Genomic DNA, 26,416 nt, shown 5'->3' with positions numbered 1-26,416 from the left:
ATGAATGGATCTGTGAATGGTGCTTGCTTTCAATTAGCCAGTATAACTGGCATGTAATATCGCCTGAGAATATGGAATACGTGTAGACACATTTGGGCAGTGGTGTGCTGGGAAATGTTGAACAACTGGCTGAGGGTGGCGGGGAAGCCCTGATGTGCAGGGCCTGGTAGCTTCCGTAGTGTACACATTCCCACCGCAGCCAATTTCGAGCTACCAACCCGACATCGCTGAATGCAGAGCCAGGGAGAGATGTTCGCAGGTGTTCCTCACAAGCCAATAGGAACAGGCTCCAGTACATGGTTATAAGCTGCATAAATACGTTTGAATAAAAACCATCCCTGGTCCTCATGCCTTGAAATGCTGGTCCTCTCCCCCCCCTCTGTTTCTGTCCACACATCTCAGCACAGTAGTTAAGGGTTTGGGACCCAAGTCAGCTCAGCTTCTGTGAACCGACTGTGTATTCCTTTGTCTCTTTCCTTGTCTACCAAATTGAGACTTTTTATAGATTTATTCATTCATTTAGACAGCGGGAGGAGGGGCAGAGGGAGAGAATCTTTCGAGCAGTCTTCCTGCTGAGCACAGAACCCCACGGGGGGCTCAATCCCATGATTCATGAGATCATGACCTGAGCCAAAACCAAGAGTCCGATGCTCAACCGACTGTGCCACCCAGGCGCCCCCCAATTGAGATTTTATAAAAAATGGGATCTTCTCCACAGGGATGCTGTGTGGATGAAATAACTTACTTAGCACACTCTAACATAGTGATATTCAAACTTCAGTATGCATAAGGACCATGTAGACCGAGTGCTAAAACACGGATGGCTGAGCCACACCCCCAAATTTCCTAATTCAGTGGATCTCAGTTAGGGCCTGAGGATGTACATTTCTAACAAGTTTCCAGGTGGGGCCTGAGTTTGCATTTGTAACAAATTCCCAGGTGATGACGACATGGTTGGGCCAGAGCCCACACCTGGAGAACCATCCTATAGGTTTCACTACGGTGCCTAGAATCCATTACAGATTGGCTGTTATTATTGTCAATTTGAAGAGGTCAGAGCCTTTGCCTATAAATAAGGCAAAAGACCCCAGGCCTTTCCTAAACAAGCAAACTATCCCAGAATGGCTCCTTAGGATCTAAGAGAAACCTCAGCTCCCCTCAAACAAGGAATAGTGGGGAGAGCATTCACTTTTCCCTTTCTTTGCATCAGTCGGTCAACAAAATCATCCCCACCTGAGTCTTCACAACAGGCCACCACCAGGAGGGAAAGATCAGGTAGGGCTAAAAGGCACATGTATTAAAGAAGCAGGAATCAAAACTTGGATTATTTCTTGAGGACACCGGCCAAAAGGAGAAATCCCCAAAGGGCAGCTGTCCTTCCGTCAGGCATTCAAGTTGGTATGTTTCTTTTGCAGTAGCTGAGTACATATACTATACGCCTGGACAGCACTTACATTAATTGGTGAGCACAGGGGCTGATGGCTCATAGCTCTTTAGCACACTTAGCACCAGACATGACCAATTCTTGAGTAAAGCACAGAATTTATATTCTGTGTCACTCATTCTTCATCAGTCTAGCATTGTGAGTCTTAGGCTTCACTTCAACAGCTTAAAATTATGTAACATCTTATATTCGTCTCTCACTACAATTACTAATTGCTCTAAACCCACTGCGTTCTCTGTATAACTGAGAGGCGAGGAACAAATGGTTAGCCCTTCATGGTTTTTTAGGTCAATGATGCCAGTAGATCAAATAATTGTTCTTTGCTAATAGATGTCACATAAGCCACATCCTGGGGTCAGGCCATAGGGCAATGGTAGCCCAGTGCTTACAAGAACACAAGGGAAAGTAGGACTCACCAACTGAGAAAGAGAATGTTTATGCCCCTCTCATTCCCACGTGAACTGTCTGGACAGTGATTCCCGGCGGCTGGGGAGTTGGCACACATGCTCTCTTTGATTATGTAACAACTAGCAACTTCCCTGCTCTGCGCATGGAGACCACAAGAAACACAGAATAGAAAACCCAGATGGGAATCCCTGGGGAGGCACGTGTTTCAGGTTTTCTGTGGACCTAGCCTTTTGGAGTCTCAGTGTTCTGATTTTTGGATATTCCCAGAAGGTGCCTGACCCAACATTTCTACCTGATTTTAATATGGCTCATTTGCTTCCCTTTCACAGAGCAGTTGAACTCGAGTGTGGGCACAACACTCCCACTGCACACAGACCCCCTAACTCAACCCTAAAAGCCAGCTTTGCCCGAGCCAAGAAACACAGACTCTATCCTTCCTCTTTTTCCCATGTTTTATTTAGAAGGTAGTTGGTCCCTCCAAAGGCATTTCACTATGATAATCCTCTTCCTTCCCCCAACACTCAAGCCAGCTGCTTTTCTCCCCTCTTGCCATCTTGAGTTTCCACAAAGGGAATGTGGAAGGAGGAAGAAGAAAGTGAGCCTCCTGCCTACCTGTTCCTAAATCCCATTGAACAAAAGCACAATGCCAAAGGTATTAGAACTCTATCATACCCTTCACACTAGTAATAATCATATGACCCAAAAATTCCTAAAGTAAATACGGAGTGAGGTGTAAACTAGCCAGAAACATAAAACTAGAGAAATTTTCCCAGCTCATGAATTAGGTGCCTACCTTTCCCCTGTTGCTTGTATTTGCATTCTTAGCGCTTATAAAAAAGGAGGCAAAGGAAAAGATCAACAGATTTGACTACCTGAACATTAAAATAATGGATGGATGGATGGATGGAAGGAAGGGAGGGAGGGAGGGAGGGAAGGAAGGAGGGAGGGAGGGAGGGAGGGAAGGAGGGAGGAGGGAGGGAAGGAGGGAAGGAAGAGAAAGAAAAAGGAAAGGGAAAAATAGACGAGGGAAAACATTTGCAGCAAATAGGATAAAGGGTTAATATCTTAAGTAGATAAAAGTGTTATTTAATTGATAATAGAAAAGAGAAATGAACAGAAGTCACAAAATAATAAATACAATAAGTAATGAATACAGAAAAATAGTCTCATTGGAAATCAAAGAAATGCAAAATTTTAAATATCAAGATACCAATATTTACCTAATAAAGTAGCAAAAAATGTGATGTTAACTCCCAAAGCCATGGTGTGAACTGGCCCCAAAACATTGCTGGGAGCATCCAAAATTGGTACAACCCTGAGCAAAGAAGCTTAGAAACCTATCAAATGCCATAACATTGTTCATACACTTTGACCCAGAAATCCAACTTCTGAAAGGAAATAACATAAAGAAAAGAAAAAGCTACATACACAAATATATTGAAGGTAACATTATTTATAATTTTTTTAAATGGAAGCAACCCAAAAACCCAGCAATATAGAACAACTAAGTAAACTATGGTACCTCCATCCATTCATTTATTCAACAAACATCTTTTTAATTTTTCAAAAAGATTTATTTGTTTTTATCTTGGATAGAGAGCCTCTGTGTGAGTGGGGGGAGAGGCAGAGGGAGGGAAAGAGAGAGAATCCTCAAGCAGACTCCCTGCTGAGCATGGAGCCCAACATGGGGCTTGATCCCAGAACCCTGAGATCATGACCTGAGCTGAAATCAAGAGTTGGACACTTAAACGACTGAGCCACCCAGGAGCCCCATTTATTCAACAAACATTTATTAGTCATCCCCCATGTACTAGTCCCTCCTTCCCCACTGTCAAAGTCTAAGAGTAATCAATAACAGATAAGGAAGAAGGGCTCCTGGGTGGCTCAGTTGTTAAGCATCTGCCTTCAGCTCAGGTCATGATCCTGGGGTCCTGGGATCGAGCCCCGCATTGGGCTCCCTGCTCAGCGGGAAGCCTGCTTCTCCCTTTCCCATTCTCCATGCTTATGTTCCCTCTCTGGCTGTGTCTCTCTCTCTCTGTCAAATAAATAAGTAAAATCTTTAAAAAAATAAATAACAGATAAGGAAGATAAAAAAAATACATTGAGATGATTTCCCTTTAAATCAAGAAATGTCAGCCTTCAATAGACCATTGGTATGTATAGTACATCCAAATCATCAGGGCATAAAATGGCCAGTATACTGTAAGAATGGTTATCATCAAAAAGATAAGAGATAATAAGTATTGGAGAAAAAGGAACTCTTGGGCGCTGCTGGTGGGAATGTAAATTGGTGCAGCCACTGTGGAAAACAATATGGAGGTTCCTCAAAAAATTAAAAATAGAAACTCCCATATGATCCAGTAATCCCACTTCTGGATATTTATCCCAAGGAAATGAAAGCAGGACCTGGAAAAGATATCTGCACTCTCGTGTTCGTTGCGGCATTATTCACAACAGCCAGGATATGGAAAGAACCTAAAGCTCCATCAGTGAATGAACAAATCAAGAAATTGGGGCATGTACATCCAATGAAATATTACTCGGCCATGAGAAAGAAGGAAATCCTGCCATTTGCTACAACATGGAGCAACCCTGAGGGCATTATGCTAAGTGAGATAAGTCAGACAAAGATGAGTACCTTATGAGATCACTTATATGTGGAATCTAAAAAAGCCAAACTCACAGAAAGTGAGACTAGAATGGTGGTTGCCATGGGCCGGGGCGGGGGGGGGGAATGGGGAGATGCTGGTCAAAGGGCATAAAGTTTCAGTTATAAGATGAATAAGTTCTGATGATGCAATGTACAACATGGTGATTATACGTAATAATACTGTATTACATACTTGAAAGTTGCCAAGAGAGTAGATCTTCAATGTTCTCACTACAGAAGAGAAACGGTAATTGTGTGATGCGACAGAGGTGTGAGCTAACCCTATGGCAGTAATCATCTTGCAATATGTAAGTATATCAAATCAACAGGTTGTACACTTTAAATGTACAAGTTATATGTCAATTATATCTCAATAAATCTGGGGAAAATAAATTTTAAATAAAATGCTCAGTATTAATATCGAGGAAGTTGATGGCACTTGTCTTGAGGCTCACCTGACTATTTAAAAGCATTTGATGTGAGCTTTGGGGAAATCACATGAGACAGCGGTGCCAGGCTCCCAGGGGCCCAGAATTCACAGTCCACTGCTTTAAGGGCTTGAACTTAAAGGTACTGGAGCCCCAGGGCCTCAGCAACCACTGGCCTTCAAAGAGCCCTGTAAACATTTACGCGATGCCTGGGTTCTGGGGGCAGCAGAGGTGACAGGCAGAAGCAGGTGATGAAACGGCATTGTTCCCCAATGGGGCTCCTTTTCTCAAACGCAATCTCTCAGCCCTTCTGATGTGCTCGTCACTGTCCCTCCAGCTCTGTGGAGCATGGTAGGAGGGGAGCAAGCTTGTAGTCAAGGGAGCTGACTTGCTTCAGACCCTGGGCTGCTGGGGTTGGCCAGAGCAAAGAGAGCTCCTCGGGCTGCCCCAGTTGCCACTTGCCTCTGAAGGCAGACCCATGTCCCTGACACTACCATTAGACACCTGCCTCCAAGCATCAGCTAAAATGCCTCCCTCTAAAGGAACCACTTTTCTGGGTGGCTCAGTCAGTTAAGTGTCTGCCTTCGGCTCAGGTTGTGATCCCGGAGTCCTGGGATCGAGCCCCTCGTTGGGCTCCCTGCTCAGCGGGGAGTCCACTTCTCCCTCTCCCTCTGATGCTCCCCCTTGCTTGTGCTCTTGCTCTTCTCTTTCAAATGAATAAATAAAAAGTCCTTTAAAAAAATAAAATAAAGGAACAACTTTCCCACCACTCCCTAACACCAAAGATGTTTTCCAATAAAAGCTAATCCTTCATTTCACAATTGGAAACAAGGCTTAAAACTGACATCATAATAATTAACAAATAAAGCATCGAGTGTAATAACTACTATGTGCCAGCTATTCTAAGTGTTTTGCATGCGTGATTCACTTACTACTTATAACAAGCCCGTGAGGAAAGTACTATTACTTCCGATCCCACTTTACACATGAGGAAAGGTGAGCTTAGAGTAACTTGCCAGGTTCACACACAAGCGGGATGCCTTTAAACCCAGCAATCCCACTGCTGGGAGTAAATCAGCCCACAGGAATGAAATCTCTCTATATAAATACATTTGCGGTGCTATTAGGTAACATGCGGAAATGTTGGAAGCAATCTAAAGAGAGTAACAAGCAGAGAACAGCTAAGTAAAGGCATTCATTTATTAAGAGACTCAGGCAGGCTGGCTCCATGGACCACTATACCACCCTGCCCCCTTAGAAAGAGACTGATTACCAAAATTTATACTACGGGTAAATGGCTGATAGGCAGAGGCCTTCCCAAAAGCTGGAGGAGAAAGTAATGCCTGAAAGATGAGGATGTGGGGGTGGTGATGAGGATCCAGGCTCAGGCAATACATTTTACTCACCTCTCGGTTCTACCTAAACTAGGTCTGGGCTATTCTTTCCCAGAATCAAACTCCAAATTCCCCCTCCTCTTCTTCTTCAAAATAAAAAATGAGCAGGCACTAATCTAAGTACTCACTGATTCAAAAAAAAAGGGGGGGAAATAAATGTCATCTGTTTTGTTTCTTAAATTGCACATACGAGTGACATCCTATGGTATTTGTCTTCCTCTGACTTATTTCGCTTAGCGTAATACCCTCTAGTTCCATCCACGTCATTGCAAATGGCCAGATTTCATTCTAAGGGAAAATAAAATAAGATGAAAACTGAGAAGGAGGCAAACCATAAGAAACACTGAACTCTAGGGAACAAACTGAGGGTTGCTGGACAGGAGGTCGGTGGGGGGGATGTGGTAACTGGGTGATGGGCATTAAGGAGGACATGTGATAGAATGAGCACTGGGTGTTGTAATGCAACTGATGAATCACTAAACTCTCCCTATGAAACTAATAAAAAAATAAAATAAATAAATAATAATAAAAAAAAAATACAAAAAAAAAAAAAAAAAAAAAAATAATCTTTTATTCTCCCCGTCACCCCCCCCCCCCCCCCAAAAAAAAAAAAAAAAAAAAGCCTTATAACCACCAAGCTAACCTAAACCAAAACAAAACTTCTCTGCATTGCTTCAGGCCAGTAAAGGACCGTGTTAACAGCTCTTGGTGTGGGCACTGATCAAAAGCCTCAAGCTGAGTTACCCCAGGGCCGGCAGATTCCCACAAGTGCAGGCTACCGAGGAGGGCTCCTGAAGTGGGTTTCCTCACATTTAAAAGCCCTTCAGTCATGCCAGGGACCAGGCCAGGGCACAGAGCACAGCTAGGACTGATGTGTGTCATCTTCAGGGGCCACACACACACACACACACACACAGGCCGCCTCCCTCCCCGCGCTCATGAGTGTGTAGAAACACACTCCACCTTCTACCCACCAAACAAGCTCCTGCAGGAACCTGCGTGCACGACACGTGCTCTTTCCTTCTCCGGTTTATCTCCCTCCTGCCTCCTCCACGACTCCCACCGCTGAGCAGCACATCCTCCCCGGGGTTCTGCTGAGAGGGACCTAGTGACGCAGGTAAGGCCTTCCTGAGCCTCCGTTTCCATTATGGACTTGGGTATTTATTTCCCTCTTTTACTTCTGAAAGGACACTTCCTAATTCCTTCTTTCATTTACTATCCCAGGATACGGACAAAGTTACCTCACAGAGAAATCAAGGGCCATCTTGGATTAAGTAGTGTGGACCCTTGGCATTCCTAGTTTCAACACTCACCGTTCCAACGCAAGCAAACTTGAAGATCAGGACATGTGGACATGAGCGATCTCTCTGGAGCAAAACGTTGAATCGGTCTCAGCGCCTGGCTCATGTGGAAGTGAGCTCCTTCATCATAGTAATTGAGCCTCACCGAGCACCCGGTGAGTACATCTCAGCTCAGCTGTGTGGCTCTCTTCTCAAAACCTAGAATGCATTTTATGGAAGAAGGAAAGATACTGATAGAAATGGGGCTCTTGTGAAGGTCCTGGAATGTGTCTGCAGAATGTCCTGGGTCAGCCTTCTCTCTCACGGTCATAAAGAAATCAGGAAATACATCCTTAGCATGAGTGAGGATAAGGGTTTGGTTCCGTGAGCTGTGTTCACAGTACAATCTGCATTGATCAGTCAGTAAATCAGCACGTCGATGATGCAGAGACAGCACCTCTTCCCCTGCTGCCCGGGGAATCAGGAATTCTGTTCTAAGCAAAGGAGTCAGAAAAGAATTGGGCCCCATCCTTTCCTCTGGGAAGTTGTAGGATTAGCAGAGAAAAGGGAGTGAGAAAGACAAAAGAAAGTGTAAGCTGACAACAAAGGCTCAGTCCATCTCCCTAAGGGGGAAGGTTTCGGAAATATCTCAAACACAGGTTTGGTGTCAGACATGAGTCAATGTGCCAGCTCGGCCATCGGCGGTTATATAATTGCTCTAAGATTCCATTCCCTTCTCTGAGATGACAATAATAAAAGTGCCTTCTTCTTTGGGTTCTTATGAAGATTCAACGAGATCTGTGTGAACTGTTCATCACAGTGCCTGGCAACTAGTACGTGCTCGAGGAACATTCAACAGTATGTTTATTACTTTACTATGTGTTAGACAAGAATGGAAAGTAGAAATTTCCTGACTGCCTCCACCACCACTTTCTCCTTTAGCTGCTTCTGGTCAAGAGGTTTACTCTCCTGATCTGATAAATGCCTTCTGGGTTCTACTCCGTAAGGCTAGAGTGGCCTCCACTGCCCATCCTCTAAGCCTACAGGAGTAGACAGGACCTACCTTGCAGGTCTTGGATAACTTCACTCTTTGCTGGAAGAGAATCAAAGAGGCCAGGGACGGCCCATCTGGTCAGACTGCCACTAATAAAAGCCAGGACGCTGCAGAGAAAGAGACAACTTTTCAGAAATGTGATAGACCCCCTTCTGTGATGGACAAAACATCTGTTTGTTCCATCTTGCAGATTTGGGGATGCTGGGTCTAAGAGCTGTTTCTTTCTGACAGCACTAGATGGAATACTGTTTCTATGCTCACACAGGGTGTCTTTTCAACTCTAAACGTAAACATTTAGCTCCAAGAGTAGAAGAAATAGCAGGTTGCAGGGGTGAGCAATGACTTGGTGTTTCTTTAAGGATCCCCTGGTTCAGAGCTACTTGTGGGTGAGTTAACTCCTGATCAACACCCAATATTGCATGGGAGGGGCAAAAGCTTTTAAAACAAGATTGGAAGAAAATAGCCATAATACATCTAGTTGACAAGGGAGTTGTAACTACATTATATAAAGAACTCTTATAAACAAAAGGCAAACAATGCAACCTAAAGAAACATGGGTAAAAGATTTCAACAGACGCTTCGCCAATGAAGACAAGCCCACTCTTAATAAGCGCACGAAAAGATGCTTAATATGATTAGTCACCAGTGAAATGCAAATTAAAACCATAGGGGAACAGCACTAACTATTAGGATAGCTAGAAAATGTTTAAATTTGGACAATGCCAAGTGTTAGTGATATGAAGCAACCGGAACTCTCATACTTACTGGTGAGAATGAAACCGGTGCCGCTATTTTGGAAAACGTTCTGGAAATTGCTTGAACAGTAAAACAGGCACTGGCCCCACATGACCCCCAAATCCCACACCTCAGTATTCACTCGAGAAAAAGGAAAACATATGTCTATATAAAGATATGTGCAAGAATGCTCAGAGCACCCTTATTTCGAATATTCCAAACTGGAAATAAAACAAATGTCCACCAGCAGGCGAATGGATACACAATTGTGATGTGACCATGTCCCCGCCCTATCCAAGAGTACTCAGCAAGAAAACGAAAGGAACTGATATCCACACCAAGATGGGTGAGCCTGGAAAACGTCATGCTGAGCAAACCAAGTCAGACACAGAAGACTACACACTGTAGGTTTCCATTTACATGACACTCTAGGAAAGACGAACCTAATGCGTGGAGACAGAAAGCAGGACAGCAGTTACCTGGGGCTGGGGCTGGGGCCACTGCCTGGGAAGGGACGGAAGAAAGTCAGTGATCCCCAATCTAGGTCTCTCTTTAGCCGCAGGAACAAGCTACCAGTCTTCCTTAGCAAAACACCTCTTACCAGGTAAGACACAGAAAGAAGCTGCTAATGAGAATTTAGCCTAAGAATGGATTTTCCCTATGATCCAAGGTGGCATGGTCATAGAGAAAACATGTATGATAGTTATTCTGTGCCAGGGCCCCTCCTAGACACTGCAGGGATATAATCCTCCCGGGAGCGTGGGAGGTACGTACCGGCAGGCACCTCCCGGTTGAGGTAGAAAGCAGACGCCTCGGGTAGCAGGTGTCTCCGCTGGTAAGTGGCTGAACCAGGATTTGGATGCAGACAGCACGTCTGCAGGAATCGGCTTCCTTAGCCACATTGCTAATACTGCCTCTTGGAGCGGGTACTATTTTGGCCCCAGAGACTTCAAAAAGGATCTCCTGGAAGCATCACTAAGAATAGCCCCAGATGGCACAGGGGGCACATCCCACCAGGGATAAATAGGTTTTCCTATTTTCTGAGAGGGCATGGGCATCTCGGAACACAGGCCATTTTTTTCTGGAGGCAGCAGACTGGATTCGAACGACATCTGAAAGTCCCTCCCCATCCCTTGCCTCTGCTGGAGGGTATAAGACGATGTATTTGTGTGCTGGGTAAAGTAGACACGCACCCAGGCCAACATACGGAGTCCCAAGGTGGTTAAACCAAGAAGGGGTATAAAAACACACTCGAGGGAAAACAGTGAGAAAGGAAGCGTCCACCAGGTCCCCACGATGAAGAAAACACAGGGAGGTGGCATCTGACAGCTCCTCTCCTTCAGGAGCAGAGGCGACTAAGAGGGAAGAAGAGAAAATAAATTCTCAACGCCCACTTCTACAGGAGCATACAAAGCTTTGCTCAGGCTAATCCCTCGGGGCAGGGATAAGGGGAGGCCAGCCTTGGCGCCAGGCATCAGCAGCACTATATCCAAAAAAATCACCTGACAGTGGAAATTTTGCCACTCAAGCCCCGCGTGAGGATGAATCAGCTCCTTCTCAGAGCAAACTGATAAGAGGAGGACCTCCTTGGAGCCTCTGTTTCCTAAATCCTGACTCCCGACTACCTCATCATCCTTAACAGCCTCCTCACCAGCCGGAGCCGGCATCCCTGCTCGGGACACGTTTTTACAATCTCAGAGTACTTTTCAGGTTCCCTCTTGCACGCATTGCATATCTTTTATTTCCCACTAGAATGAAAATTCTAGGAAGCCAGGGACCGTGCCTAAAGTTCTGTGCCTCCGCTTCTGCATCTGTTATACATGAGCAATGGAACTATACCTGATGCATAGAAAGGAAGAGGGAGGAAGAAAGGTAAGAGGGGGAAATGTGTGAATAAGTGAAGGAAGCTGTATTTTCCTAAAACATGAATGCTAGTAACCAGAAGTGATATTAAGAAGCACACTCCCTAATCTCTGGTGATTAACACAACAATAAAAAAAACTTAAAGAAAAAAAAAAAAAAGCACACTTCCCCAGCCGGCTAAGGCCTCAGGCTTCAGGAGGTTAAAACATCCCTGATGGCTTTATGTGGCTTCTAGAAAGAAGCCCCATTGCTTCAGAACCAAGTGATGACTTCTGTTTCTGCATTGCTAGTTTGCAATCCCAACCCTAGCTAACAGATAACTCTTTGGATTGTCATCAGTGAATAATATCTTCCAGGTGCCGAATGTTGGATAAATACATTTGTCTTACTAGAAAGCTCAGGAGGGTTTTTTTTTTTTTTTCTTAATGGGAAACTATAAAACTCCGAACGGGTCTGCTTCTACTGGGTCCGTCCTCCTCGACCATCCTTATCCTGGGTTGAGTAACAAGGTCCAGATGAACTGTAACGTTAGTTAATTTCTCTCCGGGCCCTGATTTCCTATGAGAAAGGAAGGTGAATGACATTTCAAAAGAGCTTTGTGAGATTTATGTTTTTGTATCTGTGGAGGTCTTTCAAGAGCCCGACATTTTCTCATAACTTGTGGAAGCTCCTTTTGTCTGTCTTTGAACCTATTTATTAGCTGGACAATATTTTAGGCGAATTGAAAAAAGAAAGAGTCTTCAGCTAGATACAGAGAGGGGTTAGGAAAAGTCATAAATCATGTATGGATCGCCAGTGGTAAGAAATGGTCTCACTTGAAGTGTGTGCACACGCATAGTGTGTGATGTGTGTGCATACAGACATACCTCTGTGTACGTGAAGAGAAAGCCACTTATCCTTGCGGTACACTAAAATAACCCTAGTTTTCCTAAATTGTGTTAAAGGGAACACGGACATTCTATTTTTATCAAGTGCAAAAAAAAAAAAAACAACAACAACTTTTGAACCTAAAGTGAAGAGAATTCCTACATGAATCATCATCACAACACACCCCGCCAGGCCCCTGGGATGCCCACAGCACGATGCTGGCTCTGCGAAGCATATAAAGAAACATAAGACTCTGGCCCTGCTTTAAAGAGTTTACTGTCCTCATGGAGACATGCAAGATGTGCATATAAAATCTGACCATATCACTTCCCTACTGAAAACCCTAGAATTATTTCCCGCTGTACTTAGGATAGAAAGTCGAAACATGTAGCACATCCCTGCTGTCTTTTGGTCTCATCTCCTTGCTCTCTGCAGGTTCACCAGGCACACTGGCTTCCTCAATTCCTCACAGGAACCAAGCTCATTCTGACCCCAGGCCCTTGGCACCCGCCGTTCCCTCTCCCTAGAACCTTCTTCCTCCCAGTGTGCCTCCTTTATTTCTAGTCTGTTACATGCTCTGTATATTAATCAGAATTCTCTAGAATAACAATCAATAGGATACATACATATATAAGAAGAGATCGATTATAGGAATTGGCTTATGCATCTACAGGCTGAGAAGTCCCACAATCTGCCATCTGCAAGCTAGAGACCCAAGTGAGCCAGTGGTATTATTCAGTTTTGAGTTCAAAGGACTGATGGTGTAAGCCTGAGAACCACAAGCACCCCAGTCTGAGGGCAGAAGGGCAGGAGAAGATACATTTTTCAGATGAATCAGAGAGAGCACGCATTCACCCTTCCTCTGCCTTTTTGATCTATTCAGGCCCTCAGGGGGTTGGGTGATGCTCACCCACATTGGGGAGGGCCCTCTGCTTTCCTCAACTCACCAATTCAAATGTTAACCCCTTCCAGAAACACCCTCCCAACACACCCGGAAATAACATTCCACCAGCTTTCTCTTGGCATCCCTTAGCCCAGTTACACAAACGCATAAAATTAACCATCACGGCTTGTTGGATCACTATGCTGAGCGCCTGAAACTAATGTAACATGGTGCATCAACTACACCCAAATAAAACAACTGATTAAAACAAGTAGCCAACACACTCAGAAAGCCTTCCCCGAATTAATTAGGCTCTTTGCTCGTGTATCTTATTGAACCCCTTTAATTTTTTCTTCATAGTTATGTTTGTAGTTTATCTGTATTTAGGGTTGTATTTGTTTCCAGATTGATATCTATTTCCAGATTTCCCCACTGGACCATAAGCCCCATGGCAGCTGAGCTCTTTGGCCCTTGCTATCTCAAGCACCAAGCCTGGCATGCAGTGGGTGCGCAATAAATATTTGTTGATTGAATTAAGAACCTAATGAAAATGAAACTTTACTGGAACTTCACCACAAGGTACGGGGCTAGGTACACAATAACTCAGTGAATGGTTCAGTTCATCCACATTTCCTCAACTTGATACACAAGATTTATCTCAGTTTGTCGTTTTTCCTTTTGTATACCCCAGAGACATAGCAGCAAGGGACAGAGACCCCACTGCTCTCCTCCCTGTCTGCTGAGGCTTGGAGCCTTCAGAATATCAAAGACCCTGGCCCAGAGGGTAAGTCTTCCCTCTGGTGGCTAAACACTCCCTCCTAGCGCTGATTCTGCTTTCTGTTTTGTTTTTTTTTTTTGACACAGGGACATTATAGTAGGAAGGAGGATGAGGTCCTTCCTAATCATGAGGAGTCTCTAAATCTTCCAGAGGAAAAGCTATTTACAAATGGTAAGTGACAGTTGAACATGGGGCCAGGAAAGAAACTGCAGGAATGCAGTACTTCATCTGCATCAAGCTATCATCCAGATGTCTCTATATATTTCATGAACAGTATTCAAATTCAAAGATTCTATCCCAAATTTGAGGAGGGTAGCATTATTTTTGTCTTTATGTTTAAAGGCAGAGATTTTAAACTCCCACTTTTCAGAAACAGAAATAGAAGTGGCATGCTCGGGGCACCTGGGTGGCTCAGTCGTTGAGTGTCTGCCTTCGGCTCAGTTCATGATCCCAGGGTCCTGGGATCGAGCCCTGCATCAGGCTCCCTGCTAGGCAGGAAGCCTGCTTCTCCCTCTCCCACTCCCCCTGCTTGTGTTCCCTCTCTCGCTGTCTCTCTCTGTCAAATAAATAAATAAATTCTTAAAAAAAAAAAAGAAGTGGCATGCTCAAAGTTATGTGGAAATTTCTGAAGAGTATCAAAAAGCAGACCTCGTGGTGGATGGGCTTTAGACACCCAGGAAATCTTCAGGCACTTGGTTGTATTCATGGGGTTCCTTTGGGGAAAAGAACAAGTCATTTTGCTTTAATGCCCTTAGTGGGAAGAGTTAGCACCCCATCAGAACCTACAATGAGGAAATGGGCTTGGATGCCAGTTTGGTAGAAAAAGCAGAGTGGCAGGTGTTGGAGCAGAGCAGGCTCTGACTGCCAGACCATGTGTTTTCTTCCACCAAAGGAAACTGGGGGGGCCTGTGGGATGGGTCTCTTTTATAACCTAGTAGTCTGACCAAGACTCTCCCATGAAATTACATATATTCCTTGCTCTGTACTAAGTCATGAAGATGGCAAAGCTAAAATTCTTGACTGAACCAATCTAGAATTTACTCTAGGTCCTGGGGAAGAAATGCCTAAGAACTAATTGCATCAAGAGGGAAATGTCCCAGGAATCACCAGTCTGTGGGCAAGCATGAGGCCATGTAGGAGTACGGGTCCCAGAGTCATTGTGGGGAACGTGATGAAGGGATTATCCTTTTTTTTTTTTTAAGATTGTATTTACTTATTCGAGAGAGAGAGTGAGAGAGCCCAAGAGGGGGTAGAGTCAGAGGGAGAAACAGACTCCCTGCTGAGCAGGGAGCCTGATGTGGGACTCGATCCCAGGACCCCGGGATCATGACCTGAGCCAAAGGCAGTCGCTTAACCAACTGAGCCACCCAGGCACCCAACGAAGGGATTATTCAAAAGATGTGGGGCAAAGAGTCCTCAGACAACGGGATACCTGCGTGCAAAAGAATGAAGGGCCCCGTCCTCACACCATACACAAAAGTTAACTCACAACAGAGTACAGACCTAAACGTACAGCTCAATGTAAGAGCTTAAACCATGAAGCTCCTGAGAAAACACAGGAGGAAAGTTATGTGACCTGACATCAGGCAAAGCCTTCTTAGGTACAACACCAAAAGCACAAGCAACAAAGGGAAAAAGAAAGAAATTGGACTTCATCAAAATTTAAAACTTTTGGCTGCACTCAATACCGTCAAGAAAGTAAAAAGACAGTTCACAGAATGGGAGAAGATATTTGCAAATTATGTCTGATAAAAGACTGGTATCCAAAATATATAAAGAACTCACACAGCTCAACAATAAAAACAGGCAAATAACACAATTTTAAAATAGACAAAGGATCTGAAAAGACTTTTCTCCAAAAAAGATATACAAATGGCCAAATAAGCACATGAAAAGATGTTCAATATTGATAGCCATTTAAATAAATGGAAATCAAAGTTACAAGGAGGCACAACTTCACATCCACTCAGGCGGCTATAATTTTTTAAATAACAACGGAAAGCAAGTAGAGATTTCTGGAGCCAAGATTCCAGAAGGAAGAGCGGCATGGAGGAGGGCCTGACATTCAGCTCTACTTTTCTCCTCCAGCATTTTCCAATACATAACTAGGGACCAAGAAGCTAGAAGCTAAACAGAGTTTTTAAATCTAGGGAGACAAAATCGGGGTTTAGGAGGAAAGGCCCTGTGAAACACCTCAGGCTTTGTCAGGACCCCTAAAATCCTCCACTCTAGGGTTTAGGACAATGGAAATAAGCCAACTCTCACAAATACAGAAGTGGAGCTTCGAATGACCTCAAATCTAGATTGGATAAAGTAGTCTGCCCCTAGTCCACCAGAATCAGATGATATGATTTTAAAAATTAAAAAAAAAAGATGAAACAACAGGTAAACTATTAGAATCAATAATTGAATTTAACAAGGTACAAAATATTTAAAACTACCATTTATAATAGCATAAAAAATCAAATGTCTGGGAATAAATCCATCAAAGGATAGGCAAGACCTCCATTCAGAAAACTACAAAATATTATTCAGTATAATTAGAGAAAACTTAAAAAAACAGGGGGATACCTCCTGAGTCGGAAAGGTATTAGTTCTCCCCAACTTATATATAGATTCAAATTATTCCCAGTCAAAACCCCAACAGGCTTTTTTCCCCCTGAAGAAATTGACAATCTAAATCTAAAATTTATATGGAAATAAAATGACCAAGAAACGTCACTAAAATCTTAAAGAACAAAACTAAAGGACTTACATGGTAAGGTATCAAGACTGATTACAAAGCTACAGTAATTAAGACAGTCTTATTGGCAAAGGGATAGACAGATCAACCAATGGACCTAAAAATAGTCCAGAAACAAACTTTTTAGGTAGTCATTTGATTTATGATGGAATTGCAAGGCAGGGGAGGAAGAATGGTCTTTTCAGTAAGTGGTGTTGGGTCAACTGGAAATCTCTATGGGGAAAAAATGAATCTTGACCCCTACCTCACCCTATACACAAAAATCAATTCCAGATGGATTGCAAATCTAAATATTAAATGTAAAACAACCAAGCTCCTAGATGAAAACACAGGATACCTTTATAACCCTGGCCTTCATTAAAATTAAGAACTTCTGTTATTACTACATCAAATAATAGGCTTAGACTCGTAACATATAAAAACTTCTCCAAATCAACTTAAAAAGACAGATAATCCTATTTTTAATTTTAAAAATGTGAGTGGACACTACATAAAAGAGAATACCCAAATGGTTAATAAACATTTGGAAAAAAATGCTCAACATCATTAGTTGTCAGGGAAATGCACATAATATTACAATGAGATAATCACTGAACACTCACCAGAATGGCTAAAATTAAAAAGACTGACAGTACCAACTGTTGGCAAGAATATGGAACATCTGCAACTTTCACGCAGTGCTGGTGGAAATAGAAATTGCTACAACTCTTTTGAGTAACTGTTTGGCAGCATCTGCTTAAGCTGAACATATGTATACTGTGCCTGAGCAACTCCACTTCTACCAATAGACATAATAGATATATGTATATATGTTCACCAAAAGACACGGATGGGTAAGAATGTTCACGGAAGCACTATGAGTAGGAGCCGAAACCCAGAAATAGTTCAAATGCCCATTATCGGAAGAATGGATAATTGTGGTGTATTCACACAATAGTATGCAATGCAAAGTGAAAATGAACAACAACCACATGCAACAATGTGGATCAATGTCACAGATGGAAGCTGAGCGAAAGCGGCCAGTCACAAAAGAGAGCGCATTGTAGGATCCCATTTTTTTAAGGATCTATCTATTTATTTATTTAATTGGGGGGGAGGGGCGGAGGGAGAAGGAGAGAAAGAATCCCAAGCAGGTTCCCCACTGAGTGTGGAGCCCGTCCGGGGGCTAAGTCCAATGACCCCGGAGATCATGACCTGAGCTGAAACCAGGAGTTGGTCACTCAGCTGACTGAGCCACCCAGGTGCACCTGTATGATTCCATTTTTATAAAGTTCAAAAAAAGGCAACATGAATCTAGTGTCAGGAATCAGACTTGGGGTTACCTTTGTTGGGGGAGAAGATGAGTGGCAGAAAGAACAAGAGGTGGCTCTGGGATACTGGTAATATTTTAAATCTTGATCCAGGTGCTGACTGCATGCATGAGAGGTCATCTTGTGAAAATTCACCTTGCTATGTAATGATTTGTGCTCTTTTGCATACCTATGTGATACTCAAAATTTATTTTTAAACTGTTGCTGAGGGGGTCTGACTGGCTCAGTCAGTAGAGCATGTGATTCTTGATATCCGGTTCATGAGCTCAAGCCTCAGGTCCGGCATACAACTCACTTAAAATAAATTGTTGTCACTAAGCTGATTTTTACTAGTTTTGTGCATATTTACTTTGTATCAGAACTACAAGGATTTGAGGATGATATCTGGTCATGTTGGTACATAATTATATTATAATGAAAATAATTTAAGAAAATATTAGGCGAGTACTCATGTATTAGAATCATTTTTAACGTACTGAATTTTAGATATTGCTAAATGATGCCAGGTAAAAAAAAATTCAGGAAATCAAACCTCTTAAACTTCTTCCCAATCCCCTTCCCCAACCTTGTTTGTTGTTGTTGTTTTGTTCTCATTAGTTTTACTTTACTTTGTCATCTTGGAACATCCTGTTCAATCATCACAACCTCATGGTTGTTTTATTCTTAGTTCTGGTTTGTATTGGTCACTTACCACAATCTCTTTATTTTACGGCACCTTTTTCATTACTGCATTCGTCAAACGATGCGACCACCATTCAGTATCTGAAATAAAAAGACAAACCTGGAGTTAACGGCTTCCTTAGCGTCTCTCCATCAGAGGAAACTACTAACATCAGCGGCAGCTTAGGGGAAGAGAGAACTAACATGACGTCATCTGATGGGGCTGTTGTTGATTGGTTGGCAGTCAGAGGCGTGTTTAATGCAGTGAGTCCCTTCCTGATTGGCTGACTTTCAGAGCGAGGAGGCTGGCCCTGATTGGTTGGCTTGTAAAAGTATGTTCTCTGAATTCCAGTGCTGTTGATTTGTTGGCAGGGGCTTTTTTTGTTGTTTTTTGTTTTATTATTATTATTTTATTATATTCAGTGTTGGCAGGGTTTTAAACCAGGGATGCAGGTGTACCTTGCTCTCCAAAAGTTCACCTTCCACCACTTTGCTTTTGTGGAAGACCTTCATTAATATGATCAGAGCTTTCTTTATATTAGTGAAAATCCTCAAATTTCTTACGTTGAGGAAAACAGGTCCTAATAGAGGTAAGTAAAGTTACTTTCTGAAAGCAGAGCAAACCTGTATGTCTCCAGGCTCTTTAAAGTGTAGTGGCACCATTTTCTCGCCATTTTGTCAACCCATTTTTGAGTATTTTTCTTTTGGGTACTTACGGGTATTTTTTTCCTTTTAGACTGTATTGTTCATCTGTCTTTGCATGCTCTGTCTCTTTTATTCCTTTTCTTTTCTGTAATATTTTGTACATTTGCTGTGTCATTTCATCTTTTTCATGTTTAACTTGGGCAATTCATCCAGACATTCCATAGCAAACAAACGTGCATCCCGTGAAACAAACATGTATTTTGTTTGGTCCACCCAGCATTTTCTGAAAAATGCAGATTTGTTACCAACATTTAAAAATTGGGAGGTTCCACATGAAACTGCACTTACATATTCTCTTGAAAACCATCAGAAAACATGACAACATTCTCTGATAGCAACAATCAGCTAAAGACTTTTTGCACTGGCAGTTCTTAAACTTCAGTGGGTATCGGGACCATCTGGGGTTGGGGACGTTAAAATCATTTTTCCTAGGCTCCACCTCCACAGTGTCTTTAACAAATATGCGTTTCTAACGAGTTCCCAGGTGATACTGCTGCTAATCTGAGGACCACATTTTAAGAACCATTGCTTGAGATGACGCTTTTGCCTTCTAGTTACTACACCACTCCCTGTTGTCTCATACCTAACCCGCATTCACTTACTTACAGCACCTGCCTGGTCCTTGTAGGTAGTTATGGTGATAAAACCTGTGATCTATTTGATCTGAATTTTCCTTGACCACCTGAGACCTGGTTGTCCACAGTCCAAACTTCTACTGGAAGGCTGCATAGTGCAGTGTGACCCACTTTTCCCAGGCTACAGGCATAGAGGCTTTGCTGGGACAGTGCAGATCCTTGCAGAAGGTCCTGGGCTCCCTGGTCAACACAAGGTTTTATACATGTGCTGTACAGGGAGAGGAATCGCATGGCCATGAGAGGATTTTCTCAGGGGACATTCACCCAATTCTGATGCATCACCCGGAAACAGCCAGCCAGATTTGTTGGTTTTCTTTCTTGCCTCTGCTCAGGTCTCAAGAACTCACAACACACACAACTTTTCCTTTACACTGCCTATTTACTCTCTAGGAGTCACCCCCCCCCCCCATAATGGTAGATAATAGTGAGAATTCTCAAGATTTTGTCACCAGCTTTCTTTCTTTGAAACATCTTCTGGTGGGTAAGTTGGAGTAGGTAGGTACTTCTCAGTTCCACAGGAGACCCTTCTGTTTATTTTCTTGGCCACCACATTTTTAAAATTCTAGCAAGAATTTGTACCTCTTTGTTTTTTTCCTGGCTTCGACACTTTGTTTTTGTTCCTTTTGTGAGGTCTTCAGGAAGGAAGGGTCTGTGGTCCAGTTTCCCTAAACCATCATTATGGTGAAGTCCAGCTCTGGGTAACTGTATGGTTCTGTCCTAAATGATCAAACCTCTTTCTAAATGTGTGGCCCACCCCCAGAGATCCCATTGGAACCAGTCTGGGCTGAGGCGTGGCTATCAGGATCTTTAAAAGCTCCCCAGGTTATTCTAATGTGCAGTGAAAGTCAAGAAGCAGCGCTGTAGCTCAGTGCTTTTCAAATGTTAATGTGCATCCTGACACCCCTTCCCCCCAAGGTCTAGTTAAACTTTAGATTCTGGCTCTGCAGGTCCAGGGCGTTCACGCTAGAGTCTGCATTACTAACTCGCTCCCAGTGTGGCTTCTGCAATTGCTCTGGATCCTAGACCACACCTTGTAGCAAGGTTCCAGAATTATCTTGCTAACACTCTTGCCTGGGGACTCTTGATCTCTCACGTCCACAGACCGGCCCAGTGGCCTTGTGCCATCCCCTGAGTGGGGCAGACGCCCTGCCTGAAGCGGGACATGGGCATGGATATGGACTGTACTTTCCTCGAAGGTGCTCCACACTTGTGTGGCAGTGAGTCCCAATTACAGACACTAGAAATTCACAAATTCTTAGGGTTTGAAGGACATGTAAGAGGTAAAAGCATCTCCTCAAATCCTACTTCAGAACAGACTTGCATTGTTTTTTATTGGGTGCCTGGTATTTGGCCTCACTTCTCCCAAGCATAAATAGGGCCACACAAATAGAAACGGCGTAACCCGTGTAGCGCCCGCCCATTACACAGTGAGAGGCACAGGAATACCGCAGAGCCAGAGAGAAACAGTGAACAATGTTGTCACATCTCCAAAGCTGATGAAGCCCAGGCACCTAGATCTGTACTTTGTCTATTAAGTGTGAAAGACAAGAGGATGCTGTAAAAATAATAATGATAAATTAAAAAAAAAAAAAAAAAACCCAGAGGCTCTTGGGAACATGGTAAATCAGAGTTGATGCAAAACCCGGGACCAGTGGCAAACCGTGTGTTAGCGTCATACTTCCACAAGATGGCGCCGTTGGCTCGAGGAACAAAGTGTCAGTAACCTCAAGGTGGGGATCTGGTTTCAGCCCTACTTCAGGGAACAATCCTTAGACAGGTGGAAGGAACATGATAGGAGTGAAAACTCAGGGCTCCTAGAAGCTGCTTTTCATCAGGCCAGGAGCCTTTGACATTTGGAACAATCTAGCAATGTCTAAGAGTCATCCAGCTGTTGGGGGCTGACCAGGTCATTCTTGGCATGAGACAAGGATCCCTGGAGGAATTGTGTGCCCAGTGGATTAATGAAAATGTAATCTTTTTCTACAAACACTAGAATCCTTCTATGAAGTGAAAAAACCCTATTTTTTTAACTTTTTTCCCCAAATTATTGGGTACTCGGGGCTTATGTGAACGGAAATGTATTTAGTACTTTAAGTGCATTTTTCATTTAATGTTGATTTCACCCCTGCGGCCTTATTATTCCCATTCTACAGGTGGAGAACCCAAGGGCCAAAGCAATTAAAGCACCTGCCCAAATTATGAAGCCAGGACTTGAACCCAGTTTGATCTGTCCCAAATCCTGTGAACTTAACCACTGTGCTGTATTACCTCCCAGTCAATATTCATTCACAAATGCACATGTTCCGACACTGGTCTTTCTTAGTCTGGTATTCTGTGACTTGCAGCAAAAATATCTTACAGGATACAGTGTGACAAGGGAAGAATGGGTATTCTCAGTGTCCATAACAGGAGCACCTAACGCATTCTTAAGCAGCAAAAATTTCTGGGAACATCTTTATCTTTTTCCCTCTTTCCTATTACTTCTTTACTTCTTTAGTACTATTTTACTGAAGCGCTTCCTTCCCAGGGCACTTTCTCCGTACCAGCTTCCCCACAAATTTATTCTTTCTCAATAAGCTGTGTAATGGAAAGCAAGCTGCTTGTACTAATTCTCACTAAAGTATATATGATTGATAGTCACTGCATTATATTATCCAAATAAGACCTGCTTGGCTTTAGACCTAAAAGAATAATTCAATGATGATATTTCTGTCTACATGCTTGTTCATATCTCAATACTTTCCTTATTTGAGGAGACAGACCCTGAAGAGAAGACAAAAGGCAGGAAGAAAAGATAATACCAGCAGTTAAGATGAGTCAACTAGTAATTATGAAATTTCACACACACTTGGTGCTGAACGTAAAATGATAACTTGAGCTAAGAAGAAAGCTCTCTCCTAGGCTCATTCCATGGTTTGAACATTATATGGTCCTCTTGTACTAATTTTTATTTTTCTCAACTGGAAAAGGTTGGAGTAACTAAGGAGCAAAGAAACCTGAGCAGATCTTCAGCCATTTTACAAATGGTATAAACTAGTCCAGAATGACCAAATTGCCCTGGTTTTCTTCATATTAAAAAAAAAATCTAGTTAATAAATGTGAAAAAAAATGATAGAACTAGGGGCGCCTGGGTGGTTCAGTTGGTTGAGCGTCTGACTCTTGATTTCAGCTCAGGTCATGATCTCAGAGTCGTGGGATTGAGCCCTGAGTTGGGCTCTGCACTGGGCGTGGAGCCCGCATAAGATTTTCTCTTTCTTTCTGCCTCTCCCTCTGCCCCTCCTTCCTCAAATAAAGAAATCTTTTTTAAAAATGATAGAACTAGAACATCTCCATTTGCCCTCCTAATGAAATAACTGATTCCAGCACCCCAGTGGGCAGGTGAAATCATTACACGAAAGGTAGAAGGGGAAATTTGCAATGGAGGGGTCTGGCTGACATAGCTTGACGCCACTGTTGCTGCTCAGTGTGAAAATAGACCCACTAGGTGCCTTCCAAATCGATGCAGTAGGGGGTGCCTAATATGTCCTATGAACTCTCACCCAAAAAATAACTGAAACTCATCAAATGAGTTTCTAGAGCTAGCTTCCATTCTACAGGAAATACAAGGGGATACAGGAACAAATTAAATGATACCACAAGGAAGCAAATACGCAAATTCAGAACGGATGGACTCTGGGCCATGGGGCTCACTTCCTCACAAAGGCAGAGAGCATCTGCTCTGAAATCAAGCACTTTAGAAACGTTAAGAACCTGGTTCAGTCGGTTGAGCCTTCAGCTCAGGTCATGATCCCAGGGTCCTAGGATGGAGCCCCACTTCACGCTCCTTGCTCAGTGCAGAGCCTGCTTCTCCCTTTGCCTGCTGCTCCCCCTGCTTGTGCTTTCTCTCTCTCTCTCTCTCTCTCTCTCTCTCTCTGTCTCTCTAATAAATAAATAAATAAATGATCTTTAAAAAAAGAACCAAATACAAGCGTGTGGACCATGAATGAAACCAACCAGTGGTAAAGAGAGACTTGAGACAACTGGTGAATTTTTACAAGGACGAGGTATCTGATGATACCAAGGAACTACAGTTAATCTTGTCTCATATGGTAATGGCATTCTAGTTATGTATGAATACATCCATTCTTGGGAGATGTTTACTGAACTCATAAGGGTGAATTGATATTATTTGCCTTAAAATCTGAATAAAAAGGAAAAAATGAATGTAGCATAATCTTTATGACTGCTTAATCTTGGCAATGTGTATTTTGGGGTTCACTGTTCTCTGTGTACATTTTTTGCTTCATAATATGAAGGTTTTTAATAATCAAAAAATAAAAAGGCAGCCTACCTTAGATAGTGTGATATTCTCTGGGACAAAAGAAAATTCAGTAGGTCCATGAGATCTTTTTCGGCTTTGATGGGACACACCCACAACCAGCACTCGACCTCCATCAGTGTTAAGCCAAGACCCAAACGTCCCCTTTACAAACTGCATTGATTTCTGTTTATCCATCTCAGAAGGACAGAGGGCGCCACGAGCCTGGTTAGGAATGGATTCCGTGCCTCCAAGCACTTCCGATGGGGGGCACTACAAACAACTTAGAGTTCACCTAGGAGCTTCACCTCTGAATCCTGGTGGTTGGCTGCAGTGGGTTCCACCAGCTTTGAGCCTGGGTCGGGTACCTGTTCAAACCCAAGTGTTGTCCCCAAACTCCTAGAAAGATAGGCTCACTGATGCACAGGACTCTAAAACATGAAAGATGCTCGCCCTCATTCATAGTAACAGAATGCAAATTAAAACGTAGTGAGATTCTCAGGTTGTAGAAAATCAGAACTGAAAACACACTTGCTGAAGATGTAGGGAAATGGATACTTTACTAGTGGGAGTATAAACTGGAACAGAACCTAGTGGGAGATAATTTGGCAGCATTTGGTACAATTACAAACACATATGCCCTTCTGCCCAGGAATTCTGTTTTGTATGAATTGATCTGGCTTACACTTGCTCCCACCTCAAGCAACACGTGTCTGTTACTCGTTGCCACATTGCTTGTTGTAATAGTAGGTGATCTGAAAACTTAAATACCTACCAGAAGGGGAGTGTTAAATTATGGAACAGCCACACAGTGGAATATATATAACTTTTTTAAATGAAATCACGTCTATAAATATATCAAACTACCCCCAAGACATATTAAGTGAGGGGGAAAAAAGCAAGATAGATAAGGCAGTTCTGTATGTAGTATGCAATCATTTGTGTATAGAATGAAAAAAGCATACCTCTGCTTGTGTATACAAAGAAGCTTCTGGAAGAATGCGTAACACATGAATGGCACTGGCTGCCTTCAGGTTGCTGGGAGGAGGGAGGATTTTCTCTTGAGTCTTGAACTCTGTAAATGTATAAATACATGACCTGTTCAAAAAGTTAGAGATACAATTCATTTCCTAACAACAAAAAGCAAAAAGAAGTCAGTTGACTTTCACACCAGACTTAAGGGAAACAGTAGGGACTTGGATTCGGGGCGAGGCTGGGGCAGAAAGCTGGAAAATGTGCTGGAATGTGAGCCACCAGGCAGCAAAAATCACAAAACACAGTTCAAGCTCCCTGTCGTGGCAAAATAGAATCCATTTTAAATCAAATTAAAGCCAAGTCCCTGTCGAGAGCGCCCGGCTGGCTCGGCCTGTGGAGCGTGCAACTCTTAATCTCGGGGTCATGAGCTCAAGCCCCACGTTGGGTGTACAGATTACTTAAAAAAATAAAAAATAAAGCCAAGTCCTGGAGGCTGGTCCAATGATTCCAGTTGCATCTTCCACAGAGGCTGAAGTCTTCAGATAGGGTGGTCTCTGAAATCCTGAGGAGGGGGCTCTGGAGGTGGGCCGGGCCCGTCAAAGCCCCAAAGCCCCCTGAAGCCAGTGCCAGCACTAGCAAAGCCCCCCAAGGGCCAGGCTCTGGGATGCAGCTCTCAGGGAAGGAAGTCTCGTCCCCACCAGTCAGCTCTGTCACCCAAGGAAGCAACTCAGGGACTCCAGGTGTTGTGCTGGGTAGATGCTCATGTAAAGAATGAATTGCTGAAATCCTATGCAGTAGGGTCAACCTGTCAATTCAAACACAGACAGTGCCTATTTTTTTTTTTTAATCTATAAAAAAATAGTAACTGGGGAAAAAATATAGTATCCATCTGGTGGGGCTGTTGTGAATCAATGCACATAAAAGAGGTAAAGTAAAGGTTACCTATCATGATCAGGAAGAAAAAGATAGGATTTGGAAATACTTAAGAGCCAGAATATCTGGGCGCCTCAGTCAGTTAAGCGGCTGCCTTCGGCTCAGGTCATGATCCTGGGGTCCTGGGATCGAGTCCCACATTGGGCTCCCTGCTCCGCACAGAACCTGCTTCCCCCTTTCCCTCTGCTGTTCCCCCTGCTTGTGCTCTCTCACGCTCTCTGTCAAATAAATAAATAAAATCTTTAATAATAATAAAAAAAAAAAAGGCCAGAGTATCTTTAGCATCCATTCTGCCGAGGTGCTACCAGTCATCACACGTGAGCCAGCAGACCTATGACCCACACCCTGGGACCACTCTGAAGGGGGACAGGGTG

The 26,416-nt window shown here is 43.2% G+C and overlaps 1 long non-coding RNA gene across 2 annotated transcripts in view; it reads right to left on the bottom strand.

Moving 5' to 3' along the window:
• The window catches only part of LOC141370214 (uncharacterized), a 34,898-nt gene extending 16,237 nt beyond the window's left edge, over positions 1-18,661 (bottom strand). For both annotated transcript variants that reach the window (XR_012374081.1, XR_012374082.1), the window contains exons 1-3: positions 18,529-18,661; positions 8,668-8,765; positions 7,638-7,823 (exon numbers count right to left, since the gene is read on the bottom strand). This is a non-coding gene — a long non-coding RNA (uncharacterized lncRNA). The remainder of the gene's footprint in view (positions 1-7,637; positions 7,824-8,667; positions 8,766-18,528) is intronic.
• Between the last annotated feature and the right edge of the window lie 7,755 nt (positions 18,662-26,416).

The sequence above is a fragment of the Callorhinus ursinus genome, unplaced genomic scaffold (assembly GCF_003265705.2).
Source record: "Callorhinus ursinus isolate GAN/ISIS: 27379988/994484 unplaced genomic scaffold, GSC_fseal_2.0 scaffold28, whole genome shotgun sequence".
Classification (NCBI taxonomy): domain Eukaryota; kingdom Metazoa; phylum Chordata; class Mammalia; order Carnivora; family Otariidae; genus Callorhinus; species Callorhinus ursinus.
This window is presented reverse-complemented; position numbering and strand designations above follow the sequence as displayed.